The following is a 27,197-nucleotide window of genomic DNA, read 5'->3' on the forward strand; positions in this document are numbered from 1 at the left end:
AGCTCTCTCTTTTCGAGTCTTTTGTGTTTTTTGAGGTTCCATAACTTTCTTTACGAAAGTATCTCTATCTAGGAGACTTATTTTATCTTAAGCTGGACTTGCATCCCGCTAGGTTCAGACTTATCCTTCATTCTTGCAACACCTTCCTTCACCTTGTGATGCTCGAAGGATCTTCGCTTTTTCAGTTGTCTCCTCCAAATCGTTTCGTACATCGTCTACTGGTTTCTGTATCTTGGTAAGTTTTGCTTGTTCTTCAGGAAGAGAAGTCTACTATGATTCTTTCAATCGTAGCTACAAGACTTAGTGCAAGATTAGAAAGTAGTTGTTCTGCGTTGTCCTTTGACGATGAAGATGTAGCAGTTGCTTGTGTACTAGTTGATCTAAGTCAAAGTATTCGGTTGCTAACAATTTTTCTTGTTTCCAGGAAGCTGATCTCTTGTAACATGTTCACCTCCTGAATCGCAGTTTCCTTTTTGTAGACCGTGCAGTTTATGTTGCCCCATGCAGTTACAGAAAGGAGGATCTCTACACGGCTCGTCCTCATGACTTGCCTCACCATATACGCAGATTTCCTGCTTTTCGTAACTGAGTACAGTGTGTCCAAGTTGCTAGCATTTGAAACCCTAGCACCCACCTTCTCAGGCAAGTTAGGTCTATCAAATGTGAGCACATAAGAAGCGGAAGGAAGGTGATAATTTTTATTAATTTACTATCATTATTTATTATTAATCTTTTTTTTTTTACATTTAAGGAAGGAAATAAAAACAGGGAAAAACATACACTATGTAACATGATTTTCTATGTTTCTGTAATTTTACATGTCCCTAAAGTATTTTTTTCCGCTGATTTCAGATCGGTAATTTAGTTTTTTCTATCATGTATAATTTTTTTACAAATCAAGTGAACTCATTTTTTTATTTAAACGTAAGTTCTACAAGGGGAACTTTTATTGGGAAGGTGGGAAATTTTATTTTGGTAAGACAGATTACACTTGTTACACCCAGCTTGCTGTTAGGCGGGAAAAGTAGTTCATTGTTGACATGCTATATTGCTATGAGGTTATATTTCTGCTGTCATATGTAGTTCATGTAGTTTCTTTAGAATACGTATGTTGAGTGCTGAGACTATAGAAAACTGGTGCGAAAAAATCAATGCCTTTTGCAGTCCCAATGATTTGGAGGGAGGCACAAAATCATGTTAACGATTGTTATTTTTGTACGATTAATATTCAAGGTCATAACGCAAAAAGTAGGAAGCTTATAGAATATCTGAACATACCTTCGGCCTTACGACCAACTGGTCGTAAGATTCATTACGACCAACCGTGTAAGATTCATTACGTGTAGTTACACGTAATGAATCTCTCCCTATCCCAGTTCCATCTCCCGTTCTTGAAGATTTTCCACAAGAGAGCAGCTCAGAAAATGAATGCGATGTGATGATTACAAGCCGGAAGAAGATTCTGAATTATTCAGTCAAAATGAAATTAATGATTTAACTCCTGACTTAGATCTGACAAAAGATGTTGCCCATACGCTTGCGTCAAGGCTGAAAGCAAAAAATCTTTACTACCCGTAGTTTCGTTCTCTTAGTGTAGGACCAAAGAGAAGGAATTAATAAAATTTTTTAAAGAAGACTCTAGTTTTTTGTTGTAATATTGAGGGTTTATTGAATTTCTTTAACCTCACTTTTAATCCAAGTCAGTGAAGGTTAATTATTAAAACGTAGCCTCGAAGGTGTAATTTTACATAATAGAATTTTTTTGGCTCAATACCCATTGCACATTCAGTACATCTCAAGGAGACGTATAAAAATCTCAAAGCTTTGCTGAAATACGTGAACTATGAAAAAGATTCGTGGACAATTTGTGGGGGTTTAAAACTAGTTGGTATGTTAGTAGTTGGTATTGTAATGGGACAGCCGAGCCGAAGACAAGCATTAGAAGGTAATAAACTTGTCCAAAAGAAAACTCTTCAATCCTGTTCACAGAACATTACAAATATACCACTTGATCAACCAAGCGAGATACTGTTACCTCCTCTGCACATCAGGTTCGGATTAATGAAACAATTTACTGAATCCCTTCCAAAAGATGATGACTGCTTCCAATTCTGGCATTCAAAAATATCTTATGAGAAACTTAAAGAAGGGCTCTTTGTGGGGCCTCAGATCAAACATTTAATGAGACAATTTGTTTGAAAGTACAATTAATATAGTGGAAAAACGGGCTTGGGTTTCGTTTAAAAAAGTTTTGGCCAACGTTTTGGGCAACAATAAACATCCAAAACCACGGTTAAAAAGAGTTTCATGAAATTGTAACATGAATGTGAAGTTTGATTTCCTACATTCACATATTTACTTTTTCTCTGCGAACCTCGGGGATGTCAGTGAAGAACAAGGAGAATGTTTCCACGAGGATATCAAGGACATGAAAAAAAGATACCAGGGAAGGTGGAATGCAAACATGATGGCCGGTTACTGTTTTAAGCGCTGGTGAAGGGAGACAATCAAGGAAGAGAATTTTCAACTGACGTCAGAAAGAACCTGAAGCTGTTAAATCAGCGAAAAAGAGGAATTAAATTGTCATATTAGCATTTTTTAAGTGTAAGTGTGTGAGGTTTGTAATTTTATACAGGATTACAAAACACAAAATCTTTAAATCGAACTAAAATAATAATTTTTTCTGTTTAAAAACTTCAAAAGTGATTGGATAACCTTACGTAATAAAGAAAAACTAAAATGAGATTTGAAATCGGCATGAAAATTACTTTTTAAGACCACTTTAACATTTGTAAAACATCCTTCAAAAGGTTTAAAATGTTGCATTGTACGCAAGCGTATTGCCGGGTTAATTGTTTGCAATAACTCGATTTTTTGTCAACAAATTTTTACGGTTGAGGTGTCATTTTGTTCAAAATAAAATGCTTAATAACTTTTGTAATAAGTAAAAATTTTATCAAATATATAATTACAAAGATATTAAAGATTAAAAAAATAAGTGGCCGCCATTTTTAAATGTTCGAAGGTGACGTTTTCAAAGTTGTTTATTTTACTTTTTTTTTACTAGTCTTACATTTGCGAAATTTAGGTAAAGTCAGTTTACCCGTTTCTGAGAAATAATTTTTTTTTTTGAAAATCACAATATGGTGTCGGAAGAAAAAAAAGAAGCAAAATAGAACTTATGTCAATATGAACTTTTCTGCTCATTTTGGTATCCTGAATCAGTACTTAAAGTTCACCGAATACGTTCTGGAACAACGTACAGTATTATACGTCAGTAATATAGTTCTTATATTTTTAGTTGTACAAGTAAAGTTTAAATTATTGTTTGAGATAAATTTCATTCTTCTAACTGAAATTTTTAAAGATAAAACGATAAGGATACTTATTTTACAATAATAAATCTTTTTAAATTTCCTGTTAACGAGTATAATGCAATGGTATATACAATGTATAATGGTTTATATTACTATATATATATATATATTGGAATAATTGTTATAAATAGATATAGGTGTGATTATTGAAATTATTGTACCGGTTTTGATAATGAATGTTTTAGTATTTATGAGAAGTAATTTTTTGACAGTATTTTTATTTTTATTTTTTAATATTTTTACCTTGACTGCTGTAGTATACTTATACCGTCAATTCATTAGAAAAATGAAAATATTCTAAAAATAAAACTTAATCAAATCATTATTTACGCAACAATTTTTAGTGTAATTCCAGTAATACATTTATTTTTACGTATATTCATTATTCAATCTATTTTGAAGTTGCATGAAAGCACTAACTTTATAAGTAAAAAAGAAAAAATATTCTACCTTCCATTTCAACTCATTCTTCTGAAATCGTAGCGTGACATTATGTAGCCTGTCGTTCTACTTGATGGATAGAGACTTCAGTTTTATTATCATTTATATACAGCTTCAGTAATAAGAGTTTGCATTATAAGAGAAAATATATCAAAATAATCTTTCACCGTATTAAAAGACGTTATCAGAAAATATTTTTGATAAAACTTATTTGAAATTTTATTAGCTTTCATTCTTTTTAAAGGGAAATACAACGCAGCAAAAAAATTTAATAATCTGAAATCATATACCTAACCATTTTTTTAAGAATAAATGGCTTTAGAAGATGTCGCTTGTCTATTTTACATAACAGTTTTTATGCCGAATTTTAATTTATTATTTTCATTTAGCTTTTGTTTTACAATTTTATTTTATTTCAATTTATGACAAAAATTATCTGAATGATTCTTCTAATTTATTTACTTTATTTTAAGTTCATAGATTTTGGTTTACGTTTAATCACGTTGTTATTAACTAGATCATTAATATTTTCCGATTTTATTTAACTTTAACAAAAAAAAATTGAATTTAAGAAATTTACTTCTGTTGATTCAAGTTATAACGCATTCGAAGTACTTTATAAGATCCCAAAACTTGTAGCCTGCTGATAATATGTATATGTAATATAAGTTGATAATTACTGAACAAGGATAGGAAGTTAGTGTTTAATGTCAGTTTCGCTCACTTTAGTCATCAATCATCCGTTTGATCAGTTACTTAGAACAAGGAGTAGACAATACACAAGAGAGAGAGAGAGAGACAAAAGAAAAAGAAAACAGAAAGAAAATCAACGGTAGTGTGATCCAGAGGGAAACTGAATGAACATTTTAAGTGAAGGAAGTAGTAGTACGTACGTGTTAGAATTCCCTTAGCTTGTGTGTTTCTTACTCAGGTTTCTACTGTTTTCCTACATTTTACTATTCGTTGCTCGGTAAAGACAGATTTGTTCTTTATCACAACACAAAAGACAAAACCAACATTTACTCGCGTTAACAAGCAAACGTAACTGAGAGTAAAATCTTCCTACTAACAACAATTCTATTCCCATAGAAATGAAATTGCATAATTAATTTTTTTTATAAACTGATGTTTTATAAAAATTGAATTCATGCCGGCTTCAGATACTATTTATATATATATTTTTTTAATTATAAAGAATAGTCTTATGACAAATCATATCTCTATTAGAAAACATATTTAATTTTTTTTTTAAATCTCAGATTTTTTGGAAATCTATCATTTTTTTCGCATTATTTCGTATTTCCGCTTGGATTATAATAATAGATTTGAGTGCTATTTTCTGCCCTTCCTAGCATTGCTACTCTAACATTTGTAGTAGACGTATTTTGGAATCTCCTTTTTCAAAACTATTTTTAACATTAGAGTCTTTCTGATTTGGGATCTTCGAATAACTAGCGATTTTAAGCTCCTCCCACTCACCATGGCCACTAACATGGTCTCTTCTGCTTTGTCCATTCCGCTCTAACAGTTCTCCAATTTCTTGAAACTAATCCTGCTGATTCTTTATTTTAACAATTTAAAATGATTAAATATTGTATCGGGTTGAGTATTTATTTGTTCACTACTTATTTACCGCCCTTTTAATTTTAATATTCTAGAAAAACACGGAAATATTCAAGCTAAGATTAAAAGGACAGAAATAATTAATGAACACATAAACACTCAGTCCGATGACGTAAGAGCGACAGGAACATAGCAGAAGAGGCCATGTCAGTAGGAATGTGGAGTGGGAAAAGATTAATATTAGTTATTTAACGATCCCAGATCAGGAACACTCAGTGTTAAAAGTAATTTTGAGAATGGAAGTACTCCGAAACGCGTCAACTACAAATATTAGTGGCAATACTAAGAAGGACAGAAAATAACACTCAAATCAATCTGTAATTTTTTTATAAGACCATTTTACAGGTATTTTCAAGATAATAATATACCTGTGTGGAAATGATGACGTGATTTTTTAGTAAAAGTTATTTTTAATTAATAAAGATATTTTTATGTGTTATTTATTTTAATGAAAATTTTATATGTAGTTGTTATTTAAATAATAAATTTAATATCTTCTTCAAAATTCACACAATTCAAGAACGGAACGGAACGCAAGAATGGCGGGAGTTTCAATATTTCTCCCTACAGATCGCAGAGCTGGACAATGTCCCTTGCTGCTGTATATTTCTATTATCGGGCGGATTTCATCGGTTATTTAGTGGTGGTTATAAATTTTAAGTTTTATTTACGGACGGATTTGGTAATTTGCGTTCCTATCCGTGAGGACCAGCGTGAAATTTATTTACTGGTTCTGACCGTGAGAGACTAAGCTTTTGAGCCTAGTAATCCCGGCGTGATTCTCCTTCAGTCCATCCGCTGAAGTCCTTTCGGTACCAGCACCTATGAGCTATCAGGAGTGCTCCTAACGGAGCCCTAGTTATTTGTAGGGAGAAATGCGCCCAATTCTCCGGAGGGAGTCGCATATGCTGACTAAATGAAATTGTAGTCTCTTCGTGGGACGGTGTGCGGTGTTGTCTAGGTTTTAATAGTTTTAACAAAATTTAATTGCGAAAACGGTCACTTTCGCAGCCGGAATTTTCGTGCTGTTTCCATTTATAGGTTACGCGATATAGAGGCTCCTATGCCTGGTTTGTCATTTTTTGACTCTCGTACTGCCTCGTCACGGTGGTTCGTTTAATACGGCATGAGGTCGTTTTCTTATACCCTGTGCAGTACGGTCCTCTCGGCACACAATTCAAGAAATATTTGCGATAAAAGAAAACGTTTTTAATACGCAAGTTTTTACATTTGTATAAACTCTTTAATATTTGTTACAACTCGATCCCACTTGTGATTTAAAAATTTATGTTATTAGGAATTTAATATTTTTGGGAGTTTCCAAAAAAATAATAAATAAATAAAAATATTAAAAAAATACTATTTAAGAACCTTGTTTAAGTAGTTATACATATTTCAATAATTATATTAACTATTGTAGATTTTTATTTTATAAAAATTGGAAAAATGTAAATACGAGTAATCGAACAGGAAAGGTTTTACTTTTACGATTTTAAAAATGATAAAAGTAAGAAATTAAATTACAAAATAAAAAGTACCACTCAGGTTTTAACGTATTGGAAAATTCCATTCTCTCAAAACTGCACTTCGGTACTTCATACCAAAATTAGATTATTGTCACGTAATTTACGATAAGCCAATTTACACCAAAACATTATGATCGTAATTATTTTACTTACCTTTTTTATAGACATGGTGCTGGATTCATCTACTGGTTACAAATATTACAAAACTGAGCCTTCAATTCTTTCTTATTTACAGTATTTCTTAACTGATGAACAATTTCGACTTGAAATTTATAAGTTCAAGTAAAACTGATGTAAAAAAACCGGTAAGATTAATGCTAGCAATCGGATAATGTTCTCTTCTATTATACGTAATATCCTATAATTATCTACTCGTAGGTCGGCGTCTGGTTATTTTGCTTTTGATATCAGCTGAACTTGATTTGCCTAATCTCAAGAGGTTCAGGGAAAAATTAATACAGAAAAGTAAAAATATAGTATAGGAATATATATTTTTAAGATTTCATCTTTTTTTTTTTTTAAATACTGGATAACTTTTACTTACTAGACTGTAAGAATAACGTAAAAGGATTTTAAAAGAAGTGAGAAATTATTTATTAAAAATAGGCCTACAGTAAACTTCTTACGAGTTGGCTAATCTGAAATGGAACGTGAAAAAAAAGTAACGGTAGGCGGTAATCTGTTACCATAGCAACTGGGGTGCTAATGATTCACTCTACAAACTGCATGCATTACGTGCCAGGATTATGTGCAAACCTGTTTATTCCACTTTTCTGGATGCGCACTGACAATAACGGCACATGGTCCAGCTCTGCTAAATATTATTTAATTTCAGACAATATAACTAAACAAATTACGCCTAACAACCTTTTGGTCTCCAATTAGAAATAAAGGATTTGTAAATTAAAAATATAGCGTAAATTAAATCGACTATTTTATAAACATTATATTTTCTGTAATTATAGCTTTATTTTTACATATTCATTACAATAATCTTATAGCTTTATTTTAACACATTTATTACAATAATCTTACTTATACACTTTTAATAATCTCAAACAAATATACTACATTACAAAATTTCCATCAGTTGGAAATGTAGAATGAAGATAAATTGGACTGTATTAAACACTTTTTTCTTAACGTATATTCTTTTCGCAAACTTAGCCGAATGTTACTTAAGCTAAGTAACATACAGTATACGCCAGTAAGGGTAATTTTTTGTGTTCAAAATACTATTTTATATTAAAATATAAAAGTAAAAGAAATGTTGATGAAAAGAAAAATCAATGGAATATTCAGTTATAAATAGAAAAGACAAAGTAATTTATGTTTTATTAAATGGAAAATGGAAAATTCTCAGAAAATAATTGGACGTATTTTTACGATTTTTTTGTACAACTTGTACGTAGAATTAAAAAAGAGAATTTTTTTATCGTCTATTCTTTTAATTAAATTATTAAAATATTTTCAATTATTAAAGGAAACGACTGTAAATTGGAAAAAAAACGAAAAATCGTAGCTGTTATTTATATATTATCTTGAGAGAAAAGAATATATAAAAATAACCTAATTACATTGTCTTTATTTTAAAAAAAGGATGATTAAATGTCTTCCAGACACAATGGTGTACATATATTTTTTTAGAAGCATTGACGTTTTTATGATTATTTTTTTTTAAATCTCCTTAGGTTTAATACCAAATAAAAAAAAGCTCGCGAAAATTTTGCACGTTGTAATATTTGCATGATAATTATACAATCTGTATATATAAAAATGTTAAGTTCGTTTGTGTACGGCTTCAAAAACTCAAAATGTTTTGCACCGATTGAGCTCAAATTTTAGCACGATATACAACCCGCATCAAAGATTGTTTTCATCTATTTTTAATAAATCTATCTATCTATTTTTAGTTTGTACATTTTTAATTTGGAAATGTAAACAAATGTAACCAATCAGATCAATGCAAGATGGCCGTTGTCAAACACAACGACCAAATTTCATTGAATTGTATTTATCAGCTAAAACATCTGTATTTTATTAAAAAAAAAAAAACAAGATAAAAAAAATTTTAGCATGATATATAACCCGCATCAAAGATTGTTTTCATCTATTTTTAATGAATCGATCTATCTATTTTTAATTTTTACAGCTTTTTAATAAATAAGAGGCTAATAAATCAGATGGAAATGTAAACAAAGGAAAACCAATCAGATCAATGCAAGATGGCCGCTGTCAAACACAACGACCAATCACAAAGAGCCCGTATGGCCGTTGCAAATGTACACAAAATCACAACTGATTAAGTAACAAATTTCTTTGAATTATATTTAACAGCTAAAACATCCGTATTTTATTAAAAAAAAAAAATACCAAAACAAAAAGAAAATCCACCAAGAAAGATGACTTACTGTAAATAAATTAAAACACCCAACTTTCTTATAAACTTATTGCATAGTCAGATAGACTATGCAAACAAAAAAAGTCGAAATAACCAAATACACAGAAAATAATATCCCTACATAATGACCAAAAAATCCTTTGTTAGGTTATTTTTTTACATATATATGACCAAACAATCGTTTTTTGGTTATTTAGCGTTCTTTGCTATGTAAAAGCAAAGAACAAAATTCACAAATAGTAACACTGAAACCACCCAACTAAGTATTCGTTTTTTTTTTGTTTTTTCTAACCTCCGAAACCACCGTTATGCATTGCTTCAGATGATGATATGAATGATTTATAGCGTATGAAAATGCCATGCCTGACCGGGATTCCAACTCGGAACCACCGGATTAAAGTCCGAGACGTTACCACTCGCGCCACGGAGGCCGGCAAACATATTCGTTAGGAGCCGAATAAAAACACGACTTACCAATATGGCGTTGTGTGTCAAACCAATTTTATACGGACTATAATTACTTTTAATACACGAAACCCTTAGCAATGATTGAACATAACTTAACCTCTTAAAAAATTATTCCTTTTGAACTAAGTCACATTTTGATATCATTGTTTTTCTATAACACAGCTGAAATTCTTTTCGTTTAATGATAAGAAGCGTTGTCGAAGACAATAAGCGAATTCTCTTCCAAAGGACATAATACACCGCTAAACTATATCTGAATAATTCAAATTCGTGTAATTGTTTTACGAATCGCGTTTTTATCAAAATCTCACCTTTTTTTCAATTGACCTGCAGGGTTTTGTTTTCTTTGGAGACCGTAATTCATTAGTAGATTCATACTCGAGAATCACGTTGTACACTGAAGCAGCACAACTTCTACTTACGTTAGCAGTTTATTAACATCTGAAATCAACGCCGTTTGATTATTCTGTAATTTGTAAGCATTACTCTGCTTTTGTAAGCATTTAAAATGATGTTTTTTCGCACGACTTAAGGGCTTTTTTTCGCAGCCCACAAATCTTTATATATAAAAATGTTAAGTTCGTTAGTGTACTCTTCAAAAACTCAAAATGTTCTGCACCGATTGAGCTCAAATTTTAGCACGATATATAACCCGCATCAAAGATTGTTTTATCTATTTTTCGCATCAGTCACATACCTGTGACCGCGAGAAAACAGTTTTTTTAACGGTCAGCTGTGTACCAGTGACCGCGCCATCTGCCAGAAGCGAGGGGAACACTCGCCATACTAGCTAATGACAACCGCAGTCACATGTGAAACAATACCTGTTTCCAATTACATTGTTTATTAACAAAAAAAAAAACTTATCCACTTGCATCTGATTCAGATTATTATACAATATGAATTAAATATTCACTTTAATCGAGGTACTTTTGTGTGATCGTGTCGTGATTGAGCTACGCCTTTCACCAAGCTCTGAATTTATTAGAAAACGACCAACAGTGGGATATATGTATTAATGATGACGCGTGCGACACTGCACATCCAAACCAAATTGGCGCATTATTCGCAATTATATTGACCGCTTGCTTCCCTTCATCTCCTACAGAGTTATGGGAAAGATATCGATCGCATATGGCTGAGGATATTTTGCATAGAGTACGCTTAGAAAATACCAATATGACCATGGAATTTACAGAAGGCATTTACAACGAAGCATTGATAAATATTGAAGACAAGTGCTTAGCTATTGCAAATAAAGTTCTTAGTCAATTGGGAATGCCAGCACCCACCCGAGCTGCGATTGCTTCATTTGATGTAGATTTACGCCGTGAACAGAGTTACAACATTGGCGATCTTCAGTCATATGTCCAATCAAACATTCCCAAATTAACGCGTGAACAGAAAGGCATTTATGATCGCATAATGCAAATGATAAATGACGAAGTTGGGGGACCTTCTTCTTGGATGCGCCAGGAGGAACTGGGAAAACATTCCTCATTAGATTGATTCTAGCAACGGTTCGATCAAAAAATGACAATTATCCTGTTGCGGAATATTAATCAGCCAAAACTGTGCAACGTCACGCGACTTGCAGTTAAGATATTGATGAATAACGTAGTGGAAGCAACGATTTTAACGGGGCCTTTCAAAGGTGAAGATGTCCTCATTCCTCGAATACCCATAATCCCGACCGATACACCATTTTAATTTAAAATATCGCAATTCCCAATTCGATTGTCATTTGCAATCACAATCAATAAAGCTCAAGGTCAATCTTTAGCATTGTGTGGTTTAGATTTAGATGCGGATTGCTTCTCACATGGGCAACTGTATGTTGCATATTCCCGAGTCGGCAAACCAGATAGCCTTTATATCTACGCAGACAGTGGAAAAACAAAAAAATATTGTATATCCTCAAGTATTGCAAAATTAAACTTCTATGAAACGTATGCTTTTTGTTTTGTTTCTCATTTCTCATCCATGCAACCACAATGTGCCACAGCGAAGCGTGGCGGGTAGAGCTAGTTATTTATAATTTGTTTTTTCCAAACGCCATATATTTTACTTAAACATATTCTTTGGTACTGTATTAAAATAAAAAATACGTAACATATACTTCGTCACTTTTAGGAAATTGAAGGAAACAGTCAATAGTCGGAACTGATCTACTTGTGTATTTCTTTAATTAAAGTTTAATTAATTAATAAATTTTATGAATCAGGCGATAATAAACTTTACAGACGTCTATGGCAATTGTTTAATACTTCTTTAGGATAGTTTGAGTATCTATGGTAAAATATATATTAAATTAAAAATTTGTGTTTAAAAGTTTTTTTTACGTATTTTTTATTATTATTTCTTTTTTTTGGTATGTAGTTTTTTCGCTTAATTTATGATTTTTGGTTTTCTGTAAAACATCAATTTTCAGAGATTTTTTTTTTAATATAAAAAAGGAGGATTTTGTAAGCATTGTTGAAAATTCCAGGATATTAGTGATAGTAGGTAATAAAACATAATTTTTTAATTCTGGATTATGATAATATGTTGTGATTTTTCACAAATATACGCTTATTTCGTAATAAATATAAAAAACCTATCCAAATAATTTTCCTTGATATATTGTTTTGATAGCTAAATCATGACTATCCAATTTTGTTTTTATTTATAGTGTTAGGAACATTTACACAGTACACAACGTACTTGGGTAACAACTTAATTTTTATGTGACTATAACTGTATACTAACATATAAACTCACATACATATGTACTGTATACATATATAGTACATCTACACGGTTCTAACTAAAATGTGTTTTTGATACCGGATTAAACTAAAGCTTGAAGATAAGATACATTCACCTTCACGTAAACTGTACTCATTCGTCCTAAATTGTATGCCGAATAGATTTACCGAAACTAAGCCTATTTACTAATGATTATCCTGATTACTACTGTTTTAGTAACTAAACAAATTAATAGGAAAATAGTTGACTACTGTTTAAACACCAGCATGAGTTCTTTTGTTGACAATTACATTTAATCCTGATTAAAAAAATTAGTTTTCTCTTATTTATTAACCCAGGTTTTTTTTATCTATTAATGCAAATTAACGATGACTAATAATCGACTACTGTTCTAATACGTACAACATTGTTTTACTTGAACCGAAATAGTCACTTTATCGACTTTAATACTGTTGGTGATACAAATTAAATTAAAACACAAATTTTAGTTTTAGCACGCCCAAAAGTAAACGTTACGATAATTACAACAATAAAACAACGTTTCAGTTTAATGATGAGTAGAACCTTTTGTCAAAATTAAAACAAAGATATTATCAGTTAATAGCAGATTTTACGAACTTCATTTTGATCATATACTTTGTAATGAATTTTTTCTTAATTAAAAATACTATAATAAAAAAAAACATATTTTTAAAATTATATGTTACATTAACGCTCAGAAGCATTATTAAATTATTTAATTATAAAGATTACTTAATTTTATTATAGTAATGAATTACAATAATAGGTTGTACAAGAATAAGCAGCGTAAAACCGAACCCGTAATGAAACCTCTATCAGCAACTATTTATGAAACACTCACGCAACTAGCGCGACTAGTGGATTTATATGTTACTACTGATTGTTAATACTGTTTATCAGGTGGTTACGTGTCAGTGCAGTATACATTTTGTTGCAGTGCAGCATTGTGAGTGCAGTTGAGTTTGTATAAAATATCTTATTCAATCCAGGAGAGGATAGCTGTAGTTGAGGCCTACTATATTCGTTCTGGATCGTTTGAAGAATCAAGTCAAGTATTCGTAGAAAATTTTCCGAATGCCTGTATACCAGCGAAGAATAGCATACATGATTTAGTTAAAAAATGACGTACAATAGGTTCGGTTTCAAATGCAAAACGAAATAGCCAACCTTCCGTTAGGACTCCACAGGCCATTGCCGATACTGAAAGGAGAATTAATGACAGTCCAAAAAAATCACTATGCAAGTTATCCCAATGTTCTGGTGTTAAATACACACCTTGTAAAATTCTTCGTGAATTAAAATTGAAGTCGTACCGCGTTATAACTGTGCAACAATTGAAGGAGACAGACAAACCGAAACGACTTAGTTATTGCAACTGGCTTCTCGAAAACATTGTTAGTAGGCAGATAGACCCGATATCGTATTTCATGTCAGACGAAGCAATTTCATTTATTCGGCCCTTTTAATTTGCAGAACATCAGGTATTGGATGGCAGGGAATCCTCACGAGATATTCGAGCGTCCCCTTCACGTTGAGAAAATTGGTGTTTGGTGTGGGACCAGTATTTTTTGACCAAACTGTCAGTACACAAGTACCTCACAATTTTCGAAGAATTCTACGCGCAATTAACTGATAATGAAAAAGAATACAGCTTCTTCCAACAAGACGGAGCAACGTGTCACACATCAAACGTTTCACTGAATCGCGTTCATGCAGCTTTCACAAATGAACGAGCTATCAGCGGAGGACCGTTGGCCTCCACGTTCCCCAGAGTTGTCTACTTGCGATTTTTTCCTTTGGGGCTACTTAAATAAGAGAGTTTATGCATCTAATCCCCACAGTATTGATGAACTGAAGGTGAACATTCAACGAGAAATCAACGCAATTGAAAACAACGTTTTGCGTCAGACGACTCTCAACATGATCAGTCAAGCACAAAAGTGCTTCGATGACCAGTATGGTCATTTTGAATATCTTTTATAACAATAGGGTAAATAAATTCAGCATTTAAATTACGTTTTATGTTTTTTCTTATTTAATTTATCCGTATCGTTCATAAAATTTCATCTAACATAACCTACCAATTCTGCAGAGGTTACGTTATGGGTTGGGTTTTATGTTGCTCACTCTGTATAATATTGGTTACAGTAATGAGTCTAGTGTATTCATAAGTTATTTCTAACGTGGTTTTTTAATAGATTCTGATTAATAAACTAAAAACCCACCATTTATTTATTACATAAAATAAAATGATAACAGGATCGTCCCTGTGCGCGCATCAAGGAAAAACGTTTGGTCAAATTTTAATAAAATTTTGCAGATTTATACTTTAGAGACTTGTTCCAATGAGAATTATCAGGATATTAATAGTGGGAATTAAGATATTAAAGATATTCAATAAAAAAAATAATCCTTTTACTTTATCATATTTCTGTACCAAAGCAAAAAAAAAGATCTCGGAGTTCAGATTTGCATACTAATCATCTAATCTAATCTGTAAAATAATATTTTATTAATATTATTATTGTAATTAGCTTAAATTGTTATTTATAAATACTATTTTCACAACCATGAGAATAACGAACTGAATGTGTGGGGGGGTAGACGGGAAGGGCTTGCTCCACCTGTCCTGACTGGCTAGTAGTATATAAATGTATTCGTACGTGAAAAATATTCAAATTAACACCACCCAACCCACCGGGTTAGTCTAGAGGGGAACTCGTCATTGAAAATCAGCTGATTCTGAAGTCGAGAATTCTAAGGGTCAATTCTTAGTAAAGGCAGTTACTTTTATACGGATTTGAATACTAGATAGTGGATACCGGTATTCTTTGGTGGTTGAGTTTCAATTAACCACACATCTCAGGCATGGTCGATCTGAGACTGTACAAGAGACTACACTTCATTTACATCCATACATATCCTCTGAAGTAATATTTTATGGTGGTTCCGGAAGTTAAAAAGAAAATAGTGAGAGTTTTGTATCGAAAATCGATACAATAACATCGATTTTTGTAGTTAAACTATGTCCTTGGATGATAAAGTTTTTCTACGTTGAAAATTGATTTTATTTGATGTTTTCTCAATAATCTGATTTCATTTAGTTGAAGATTGCTGGATTAACGAAAAATTTAATTGTGTTTATATCAAGCTGGCAGAAGTGGTGGTTTTTATAGTAGCTGAATGTTAACGATGAAGGCAGTGCAGCTACTTAAAGTCACGGTAGCGATATTTCACAAGAAAATCATAACACTGTCTAATACAAATTAACATGTATGCTCATTTCGTGTGAAATGCTATTTTTTCCTAACTCATGCACATGATATTCAAAATTACCTTATTATCTTGTCTTTCTACATTTTGATATAGACTGCTTTCTCACACATGATGTTTGTCCTTATATACCTATAAAATAACGTAATAAAACCAAAAACCATAAAATTATTTACTTTATTTTCAAACAATAAACGTTAATTTTGCCTCGCACACATTTTTTTTAACTCCTGGGTAGAAGTAAAATCTATGTTTATCGGTATTGTTATTTAAAGAATGCATTACATACAAGCGGTCACATACAACGGTTCATTTGCTTTGCTCTATACAAGAAAAGATAAGAGAACGAATAGGATTCTGATTTCTTTTATCATTATGGTAGCCTAAATATATAAAATCTATTATCATTTCTTTTACATATATTTATTCTTTTAAAAATAATACAACTAGCAATGAACAATTCAAAATCTTTAAACATTTCAAATCATTAAATTAAAATAAAAACAACTTATTATTGTCCTAACAGAAAATTCATTTTAAAACCTACAATTTATTCATTATTTAAAATTAACGTAAAATATATAGCCATTTTATTCATAAATTTCTTTTAAAATATCATTTTCCGTTTTATAACAACGCCCTTTTATTATTTCCTCTTTTAGGTAAATATATTGAAGAAAGATTTATTACAGTTAGCCTTTTAAAAGTGATTTTCTATTGTTCATATTCTGTTCCGAAGTAACGGTAATTTTATTATGATATATATATATATATATATATATATAATTGCCTAGAATTATTAAATCAATATAACCTCCTCTGCGCCTGACGCTGGCTTGTCACTGTTTTCTGTGCGTTCCTGTTATTTATTATTAGGTTAAACACTTTTCGTTCCTTAAAAGATTATGTACTGGAAACGTGATAAGATTTGTTAGAGAAATTTTCTCCAAATAATGGAAGGTACTCCATTAATTATTACTTTCCCGGAGAATATATTAAAGGAGAAAGTATGGTAATCATATAAAAAAATGGGTTATTGATTTTTGTCAAATCTTTACGTTTTAGAATGTAACTAATCCGTCCACACCAAAATAGCATAGATATGTGCATACATATGTAAAAAAATATGTCACACTGCTTTCCGTCTTCTGTCATAGGATTGACCGAACCCATTTTTTTCAAATTTAGCTCGCACATTTATATATAAGGGGATAATTTATATACAAGATCATATTAATTTTTTTTTTCAAAATTGATTAGAGGGTGGGGAAATAACGCGAAAAAAGCAATTTCGTTTCTCTTCAGAGGAATTTTAAAGAAAATTTTATTACAGAAAATTCGTTACCTACAATGCATATTATAAATAACCCAAAAATGTTTTCCAAAAAATCAAACCCCACCTCTTAAAATTGAAAATGTTTTTTTTGTGTTTTTCTGGTTTATCTCCTCTCGCTTTAAATATTTTTCAAAATTTTGTTGAAAGTTTAGACTTCATATAGAGAGCTATTAAAAGAATGTATAAATTTTTGACCCTGGAAATAAAATGCAAAAAGTTTTTTTTTTGAAGATTTTCTTTTTTCTTATTTCAGCCTTGATTGAAGGGGTTGTTTGATTTAGAGAAAACTTTACTAAACAAATTTTTAAGTTTAATCTGTATATGAATATTTTTAGAAAAAACTTTCTTAAGATTGATTTTCTACCTCTAAAATATGTATATTCTCTTTCTTGGCTCTAACCACTTAAATTTTTATTATTAATTAACAGGGAAAGTCATGCAATATTTTTCCAGTTTTTTTTTATAATGTTAAAAACTATTTTTATGTTGCTAAGTTGAAAATGTTAAAAAAATTGTTATAATGTTAAAATATTAAAAATTTCTGTGTTTAAATTTTGTTTTAAAAAGGTTTCATTGCAATGATCGTTAGGCGTGTAAACCACCAATAAACGGTTTTTTTATAGAGAGGTATTGAACTCCCCCAAAAAAAAAAAAAATTGTTAAGTTGTCCTTAACGATGGAAATTTATATAATCCTTTAAGTAGATTTGTAGTCATTGTCTGTTTTTCCTCGGTCAGTTTTTACCGGTATAAAGCGCTACACTTAAAATATTTTTATGAAATTCTTTGTATTTGCTAAATCTATTTCTTATCGTACAAGGTATTTTTATTTTCTGTAAGTAGTCCTCCTGCCTTATAGTAGTCTGCTTTTAATATCTTCCATATTCCATTCATATTTTGCAGTTTTATTAAAGAGCTTTCTGTAAATAATGTAAACATAAACTACTGTAGAGCCCTCTTTCGCACTTAAAATGTAATTTTTTTTTTTCAAGAATAAAATTAAAAAGTAAGAAAGAAAGAAAATTAATTATTTGAAGAAATTTAAAAAAAACAAAAAACAAAAAAAACAATATTTGTAACTTTTACAACTGTTTAATTTTATAAGCTAAACAATTATTACAACTAACAAATTAAGTCTTGAATATAAAATGAAAATAATTCTGTTATACGTACATTACAGGTTTATTTTCATTTTCTTTTTACTTGGATCTATAAAAATATTTAAACCATAACATGAAGATTCTTCGTTAGATGGAGAATACTTAAATATTAGATACATCTTGATAAAACTCTATCTTGGGATTTTTATTTTTTTTTTAATAAAAAAATGTAAATAAAATAAATCTGGTTTTAATTCTTACAAACTTTACAAACTCCTGATAAAATTTAAACACATTGTATACTTGTTGTATGTGTACACGTTTTAAATATAGAAATCTAATTAAACGAAATGAATTTGTTGCTACTTTGACGCTTTATTGACGTTTTCCAATTTTTTTTTTAAATTTGATATTACAATTTTTTTAGTCATATTATTTTGATTCGGGTTTTACCTATAACTGGTAGATAACCTAAAAATTTCAATCGAAAATCTTAGACGTTACTAAGATTAATTAATACTAAGATCGGGTATTTTAGACGTTACTCGGATGTTAAAATAAGATAATATTTTGTCAACACTTTTACGATTCGTATTTACATAATTAATATTTGGCCCATACCAATATAACAACATTTTTTCACTTCTGTTGCATGCTTTTTTATTTATATTGACTCGTCATTGTTTTATGATCTGTATTCATTACCTTCTTCACCGTTCCATCATTAAAAAAAGGTAATTGAATAAATTAACAAGCGTAGTTAAACATTTTGTTAATATCTCAATGATCACGACAATAAAAATCATTCTTTGTTAAAGTTTTGCCGCACTAGACCGGAAAATTCTTTTGTTTAATTTGCTCATCGGTTATAGAAATTTATAAAATTATAATAAATAGGATTTTATTATGTTATGTATACTTTTTTTATATAACTGAATTTCAGGCAAACACTAGTACCATAAACTATAGAATTGAAGGATTATAATTTTAAACTAAAAACAAATAGTGAATCTTTTACTAGTGTCAATTTTATTTACTACTTAAAATTAAGTTATAGAATCAGACTGAATATTATTATATAATATATATTCTTTTTAGTAGTGTACTCCGTTATTTTACTTATCAGCAAACGGTTTCTGAGAAGTAATTATGAAACCTTTTTAAAGATTTTCCATTTTATTTATTCAATATCTACGTCGTTTTAAATTGGTAAACGTTATTTACATGATAAAGTAATTTTAAAAACTTGATATTTTTGTAGAAATAAGTTATCTCAATAAAAATAATTAGGTAAATAAATTCCAGTGTTTAGATTTAATAAGATAAATAAAACCAGTTAGAATATAAGAGAAAATAAAATTAGTTTTTCGCTTAAAAAAGGGATATTTTAGTGACGTTCAGAAAGTAAATATATGTAGATCTCTACGTATTTTTTCATAACTGCACGAGATTGTTCTTATATATGCTTATTAATATTGTAAGGAATGAATGAAGTTAATTTATAAATTCTTTTTTGTTTTTTTAAGATTCAGCAGAATAGATTTTGGTAAATTTTATTTTTTTTCCAGGCAAACAGGATTCTTCCTTCTAGACGAGATTTTATTATTTCCATGATATTTTTTAACACCGCCTTTATGACAACTCCCCAACAAAAAAATTACGCCGCGTTTGAATAATTAAGTGATATACTGTACAACCAGTTGAAATCCTTCACAGAATTTCTTAAACTAAAGAAAAAAATTCTAAAATAAATAAGTATAATACGAGAGGTACTTCACGAATACCTAAGTAATGTACTTCTTCTAATTAATGTTTTATACACAGATATTTTTTGACGTTTCTCTGTTTTGTTGTTACACCATTCCTCAAAAAGAATGGAATATTTTTATTCATGCTTAAAAAAGCCAGCTCACAAAAAAAAATGTTTTGTCATATAATGACTTTATAAAAATTAAGGTTTTTATTCATTTTTATAATTTGTTGAAAATTTACATATATTATAAATTAATATCAAAAGTTTAAAGTAGGAAGAATAAAAAATTCAATGAAAACTATTTTTACTCTTTATATTTTCATAAAAATAAAAACTAATTTCTACGTACTGAAAATTATATTTTATTTTTATAAAAGATTTTACTGAATTTTTTTTACTTCAATTTCATAATTTTATGAAAATACTGAAAACATTCAGAACAATTTCGATTAAATCATTTATGATTTCAACATTAATGAAAAGATTAAAGATACTGGGATTATTAGGCATGAAATAATAATTGTGTACAATTTTTCAATGCTAATTTAATAAGAAAATAGATCAATTACAGTACGAATTTTCTAAAATTTCAGAAAAATATTATTTTGAAAACCACTCTAACGTTACGAAGTTAGATTAGAAAGTCGTTCCCTGAGTCGTATCGTGAACTTCCAGTCTGGTTTCATTCAACGGTAAAAGCAATTTTCAATATCACTTTATTAAAATAAAAAAAAGTGAATCTATGCAAATTTGTATGTTTATAAAAAAAATTCTAGCATATGATTTACCAGGAAATTCTAAAGTAACGAGCTAGAAAAGGATCGGTATTGCAAACGAGTATCTCAAACACAATTTTATGGTAGGTTGCTTTCCTATGTAGTGAAAGGTTGCAAAAATCCTGATTATCATTAATTATGGAAAGCAACTGACCCAATATTGTTCATACGAATAATCAGTCTATTATCGGTCACATCAAAATTCTTAGAAAACATTTTTAAATCATTCGACTAAAACTTTCTCTGCAAGAAAATACCCTGCAAACACTCTACAAGAAAACGTATCCAAAGAAAGTCATTCGACTACAGAACATCTGCATAGGATTGCAAATATTATCTGAAATGGGTTAAAAAGCAGAAAACTTACTTCATTCGTATTCCTGGATGTTAATCAGACTTTCAACAATGTGTGGTACTTTGTAAAAAATTAAAATCAATTTAGAATAAACCGATTAAAAATGATTATGTTTATTTTTGTTTTAAAATTGTTTTGGTATAAAATATGGTGTTTTTCCTGCAAGCACATTATGTCCTGCACATGTTTACCTCCAAACTTCCAAAACAACAATCAGTAATGACAATAACTTTGGAAGATGATACAGCAACAGTAGAAACAGATATGTCACCGACTCAAGCTGAAAAATTACCTAAATTACTTGGTCACCCAATGTACAAAGAATATTACTGTAAGGGAAGATTAAAATCTACAAAGAAAATTATACTCATGTGGCCTTCACTTTAAGGGGTTTAACCAGTCTTTAGAATTTCCTTGAAAATCATATACTTGAGCTTTATACATACATTCACATTTGCATACATCTTCTACTAATTCTGTTTTATTAATAAGGTTTTAAGATGATGTAGATCATTTAAACCTTTGTCGTGAGTAGAGTGTATTTTTTTCTTCAAGATTTAAGATATTATCATTTGAGTTCGTTATAACCTTGTATAATATCTTAAGACTGATAACCTTATTTGAATTTTTGTAAATTTTTATAACTTTTTATTGATTCAACAAATTAGTCTATTTACATGTATCATAGATAATAAGTTAAGTAAATAAGAAAGTAAGTGTATGGTTTTAAAGGTAAAATAATTTTAAATTGTATATGTAGATGAGGAATTAAGTTTTAATCTTTGCCGGGAAAGTTTAGCCATGTTGCTTAAGCTTCTGAATTTTTTTTCAAATTGGATATTAGTTCCCTTATATCCGATTTGGAAACTGTTCACTTAATTAAATTCATAATTTTAATAAAGATTTAGGTTAATTATCAGTGTTTTATTATACAAAAAATGTGTGATCTTTTATAATAGTAAAAAAAAAAAAAAAAACTGTTAACTAATGAGTGTAGATATGATGTAAATAGGTAAGGGAAAGTTTTCTTTTTTTTTGAACACTCGTTTGATAAGTGTTTTACTGTTACAAGAGTCTTTAATAATGAGTGGTTGTAAATATAAAGTTTCTCCAGTGAAAATAGTCTTCAACTAATTTTTCTTGTTGTTTTAGTCAGTACTTTCTTACAGTTTAGCACAGATACACATGTTTAAAATACAACTTCAATCTAAAGTTTACCATCATTTTCATATTACATTTTTACATTGCTACCGGCTGGCTTTTGTAAACTTAAATTTAAAATGTCATCAATTTATCCACCATAAAAATAAAAGATAAAATGTAAAATAAAATGACAACTACATTTGGCTTTTATGTAGACAGAATAAATAAAAAATTATATACAGAAGCTAATACAATAAAAAGGGTAGTTCACTTGTTGTTGGCATTAATTTGTGGCAACCTGCCAATCGCACACTGTTGCTATGTTGAGAGTCTATCACCCGTAAGGGTTATTAATGACCTACATATATATATGTATATCCTTTCGAAAACTATATCCTCTTTTACATCCTGAAACGCCCATCAATGTAAACGTAACTCTCAGCGTACGTAAGTAACAAATACGAGAATGTTTTGATACTTTCCTAGAGTTAGAATAATGTTACTTTACTTGTTTTATTATGGAATACGATCTTTTAATAGAAATTTTAATTACACACACACATATATATATATATATATATATATATATATATATATATATATATATATATATATATATATATTTACATATTTTTTTTATCAATTAAAAATGTATTTGTTGTAATTTATGTTCCATAACTGCAACAAATATATTAGTAACAACTGAAAAAATTATGAAAATAATAATGATAGTATAATATAGATGTTATTTGATCATTTTTTATATGAAACCATATTTAATATGAGTTGATAATTAACTAAAATAAAATTTCTGGAGACGGAGTAAAATCTTTACTAAGTGTTTTTTTTTGTAACATTTAAAAAAAAAATAGCGTTGAAGCCCACCTAGTCTAGTGGTTAACTCGACATCGCAAATCAGTTGCTTAACAGCTGATTATCAAAGTCAATGGTTCTACGGTTCAAATCCTAATAAAGGTTTGTTGCTTTTATATGGATTTGAATACTAGACAATGGATGCCACTGTACTTTGGTGGTTGGAGTTCAATTAACTACACGTCTCAAGAATGGTCGGTGTAAGTCTGTACTAGACTACACTTCACTTACATGTCGTACAAATCATTCTCATCTCGTTGGGCTGTGGGTTAAGTTAAAATTTTGGATATCAGGTGTTATTCTCTTAATATAATTATACACGATCAAATGGAGGATATAATAAACTTTTAACTAATTTTGAATAATTTTAGGCGTATTTTTACTAGGTTAAAAACTTTTAATCGAAAGATATACATTGGAGGTTTCTTTCTACTCTTAACATCATGATTATGACCCGCACAATCTACCTTAGTTATTTGTGAGTGTTAAACTCATTTACCCTAATATGTAACAAATGGTTACAACGTTTTATTTTTGTCTTCCCTAACCTTCCAAGACCGGCCCCGCAGTACTGCACTACACGCCCTTGAGAGAGTGCCTTTCTGCCACTAACCAGCCGAACGATCCACACCAAGTCCAGCTATGCTGTTCTAGGTCGACCGACCGACTGGCCAGGTCCTAGATCCTTTTGCCTGCCTTTGCCTCTAAGGTGGAGCCCCCCGAAGGGGACCTCTCCGGGACTCGTTTCTTTTAAAAACCCCAAAACCCTCTCCTTCCAAGGAATATCCATCCAATCCTCGGAAGCGAGATACCGCAGCATCCCGTCCCTCATGGACGGGGCTATCCGCCCATCCCTAATATTAGGAAAATGGTTGCAACTGAAAACAACTATCCGTACCCTTGTATTATATTTTTATGATCGTACTTTTGTTCTTTGTTGCCCCTATTAAATTGACACATGTTTATAAAATAGCGCATCGCTTTTACAGTCTGTTGTCTAATTTTTTGAATGCAATATAGCATAATATACTTTAATACATAATGTAACTTTTAAAAATCGTCAAAATGAGACCCCGTTTCCGTGATTCGGATCTAAGTATCATCATTGTGCTTTAATTGAAAAAAATGACTTATTTTAAGGATGGTTTTTAAAATAGCATTTTTGAAAAAAATAAATTCTAAAAAATTAAGCTATCAATCACATCCTAATGTAGGATATTTAATATCTCTATCAACCTAAAATTATAAAATTCTATATCAGATTATGCAGACAGTATTGAAAACATCAGCTTCTTACCTATTAATACCTTCTACTGCACGGATAATCGAATAATATGCAAGAAACCTCTCGTAATAATACATTAGATGTTATATATAAGTGTATTATGTTGGTCTGGAGCATTCGAGACATGTTGATACGAGTGTGCTCGTAAGGTGGCCTACACATCTTGAAGTTATGCCTTCGATTGATTCCGGCATGCGTAGGGTTACTCCAAAGGGGATGGTTTTTAATTTTTTTTTCAATTATCTTGGTTTCTTGTTGAGTTTTCATCTTATGATTAAGATTCATTTTGTGTTAATAAATTTTGGATAGCAGAAAAGAATATCATATACTGACGTATTAAGATTGTTGCGGTAGCCAAATCCAAAAAGAAAACTTTGAATTTGGTTACCGTAAACATAGTTTTGAAATATCGACTTAAAAGTAAAACATTAAAAACTTGTTTATGGTCATGGTTGGATTAAAGTACATTTATTAATAATTTATTTTTTATGTATTATATCCAAGGATGAAACATGATAATGTTGTATAAATATATTCTAGATACTAACACCTGGTAAACAATTTTCCTTATACTGCAATGTACGTAATAAGGCTATGAAATCGTACATATGTAGTCGACCTCATCAATAGGTTTTCTCAATTGAAAGTCACTATCATTATACCTACTACTTCTTTTTTCGTGTTTTATTTTCAGATTCCGTTGAATATATTTTAATAAAAATTGTTGCTGCTAAACTTTGATCGGTAAAGCTTAAACCTGAGATAATGGCTTAATAGTTTTCATTAATTTTTTATTACCATTATCCTTAAGTATTATTACTATAAATGTTTTAGGTGACCTAAAACTTGGATAGGCAGCTTGAGCGGTTCATACCAGAAAAAAGGAAGGAAACCTAGCTGGGGCTGTAATCGTCTCCCTTTCTTCAAACAGGATATATAAAGTTAATGGTCAACGTGTAAGTCCAAAAATACAGGTAAGATTTGAAGGAAAGTGTTTTTATATTGACCATAGGATTACCTAAATACTGTATAATCATTATTAGATAAAATTGTTTCGTCTTGTACCCGAGTTATTAAACAAGAGTAACAGCTGTAAGAAAGAAAGGGCAGATACTGTAAAGCAACAAGTTAATGTGCCACTTACTGTCGTGAAACAGACCGTTTAAACAGTAGGGGAATATACACTAAAACAACTTAAATAGGGTGTTCAGCAATTACCTCGTCGTAAACACCTATAAATGACCTTATAATACTGGTTCGAAATGTTTCGAACGTTAAAAATAATATTTCCACAACTACCAGTACAAATTCATTAAAATGTAGCAGGATCATGTCGAATTAAATGTAGAATCAACGAAGAAAGATTCAGGAATTTATCGATTATTATCATTGTGACGGAAAAATCTTGTAGAAAGGGCTTTCAGTTTTTAAAAAGTGAAATAAATAATTATATTACAAATACCAGATGATCAAAACAGAGCGCTTTAATCGGTCCATGTACATATGTATTGATAGAAACATACACATAATTTTTTTTATTTTATAATTTTTAGAGTATAATCATAATGCTGGGAGCCAATAACACATATTTTTTTTTATTTTATAATTTTTAGAGTATAATCATAATGCTGGGAGCCCATTAATCTATTATGCGCTTATCACGCCGTTAAAAGTCAGTTAGTCGTAAAAATTAAATCCAGGCGTCTGCCAAATCATAATCTGCTGTTTTGCCTGGTAGTAGGTCCTTTACGCCACCTCTGTCACCATCCATTTCTATCCTAAGTTTTCTCCTACATTCCCTTGCAGTCTCCTCATCAAATAGTTTTCTTCTAACTATCTTGAGAGACCTTGATCGTTTCATCCTTTTCTACTTTCTGTTATCCCACCAACTAGCTAAATTTACTGCTTTATAACCTGGTGATAAATAAGTCTTTTCCGTTGAAGTCAACTTCGTCCTCAGATATCCGTGTATATCTCCTTCGATATTCTAATACATTTCTTCAATAGCTCTTTCATAATTCTATATCTGCATATATACTTGTTTTACAAATATATCTTTTGGTAACATCCCAATCCTTAATGATAGTAATCTATTATTAGTATAACACACTTTTTGCGCCCGTTTTGCTACTCCAGTTTTTGCTTTCTTTCTTCCAGAATAAAACTTTTGGAAACTTCTCCACTCTTCATTTCATCCTGTCTTTTCCAACTTACTCCACTCAGTCCTGATTTATCTATTAATCTTTCTTTTCCTCTTGAGATTATTTAACCTTCTGTAGCAAAGTATTAACATTCCAAGTTCCTATAGGCAATCAGTCTTTTAACTTCTTTTGCTGCTTCTCCCAGAGATCCGAATGAGAAGCTACTTTAAGGGGGTAGTCAACGTTGGAAATAAACATTTGTTTCTTTTTAAATAAAAACTTGAATCTTTAACTACATTTACCTGTAGAAATTACAAATTTTTCCACGTAAATATTTTTCTAAAAAGATAATTACAACCCTTATGGGTGGAAGGGATAAAAACTAGGCTGTAGAAATCTTTTTACAACTATTGAAGTATAAGTACTATTAGTTAAGTTTATACGCCAAATTAACCAGAAAAATAGCTTTATTTCGGTTACCATAAACAAACATGCTAGATTTTTCTGTAAAATTTTATTTACAATTAAAAAAGAGTATTAAAAAAAAATTATCTTTTG

At 30.2% G+C, this 27,197-nt stretch overlaps 1 long non-coding RNA gene across 1 annotated transcript in view; it reads left to right on the forward strand.

The window, feature by feature from the left end:
- LOC142320889 (uncharacterized) overlaps positions 1–25,466 on the forward strand; it is a 386,977-nt gene extending 361,511 nt beyond the window's left edge. Inside the window, exon 5 of the long non-coding RNA XR_012755500.1 lies at positions 25,333–25,466. This is a non-coding gene — a long non-coding RNA (uncharacterized LOC142320889). The remainder of the gene's footprint in view (positions 1–25,332) is intronic.
- The last annotated feature ends 1,731 nt before the right edge of the window (positions 25,467–27,197 follow it).

Source organism: Lycorma delicatula, chromosome 3, assembly GCF_047948215.1.
Source record: "Lycorma delicatula isolate Av1 chromosome 3, ASM4794821v1, whole genome shotgun sequence".
In the NCBI taxonomy this organism is placed as follows: domain Eukaryota; kingdom Metazoa; phylum Arthropoda; class Insecta; order Hemiptera; family Fulgoridae; genus Lycorma; species Lycorma delicatula.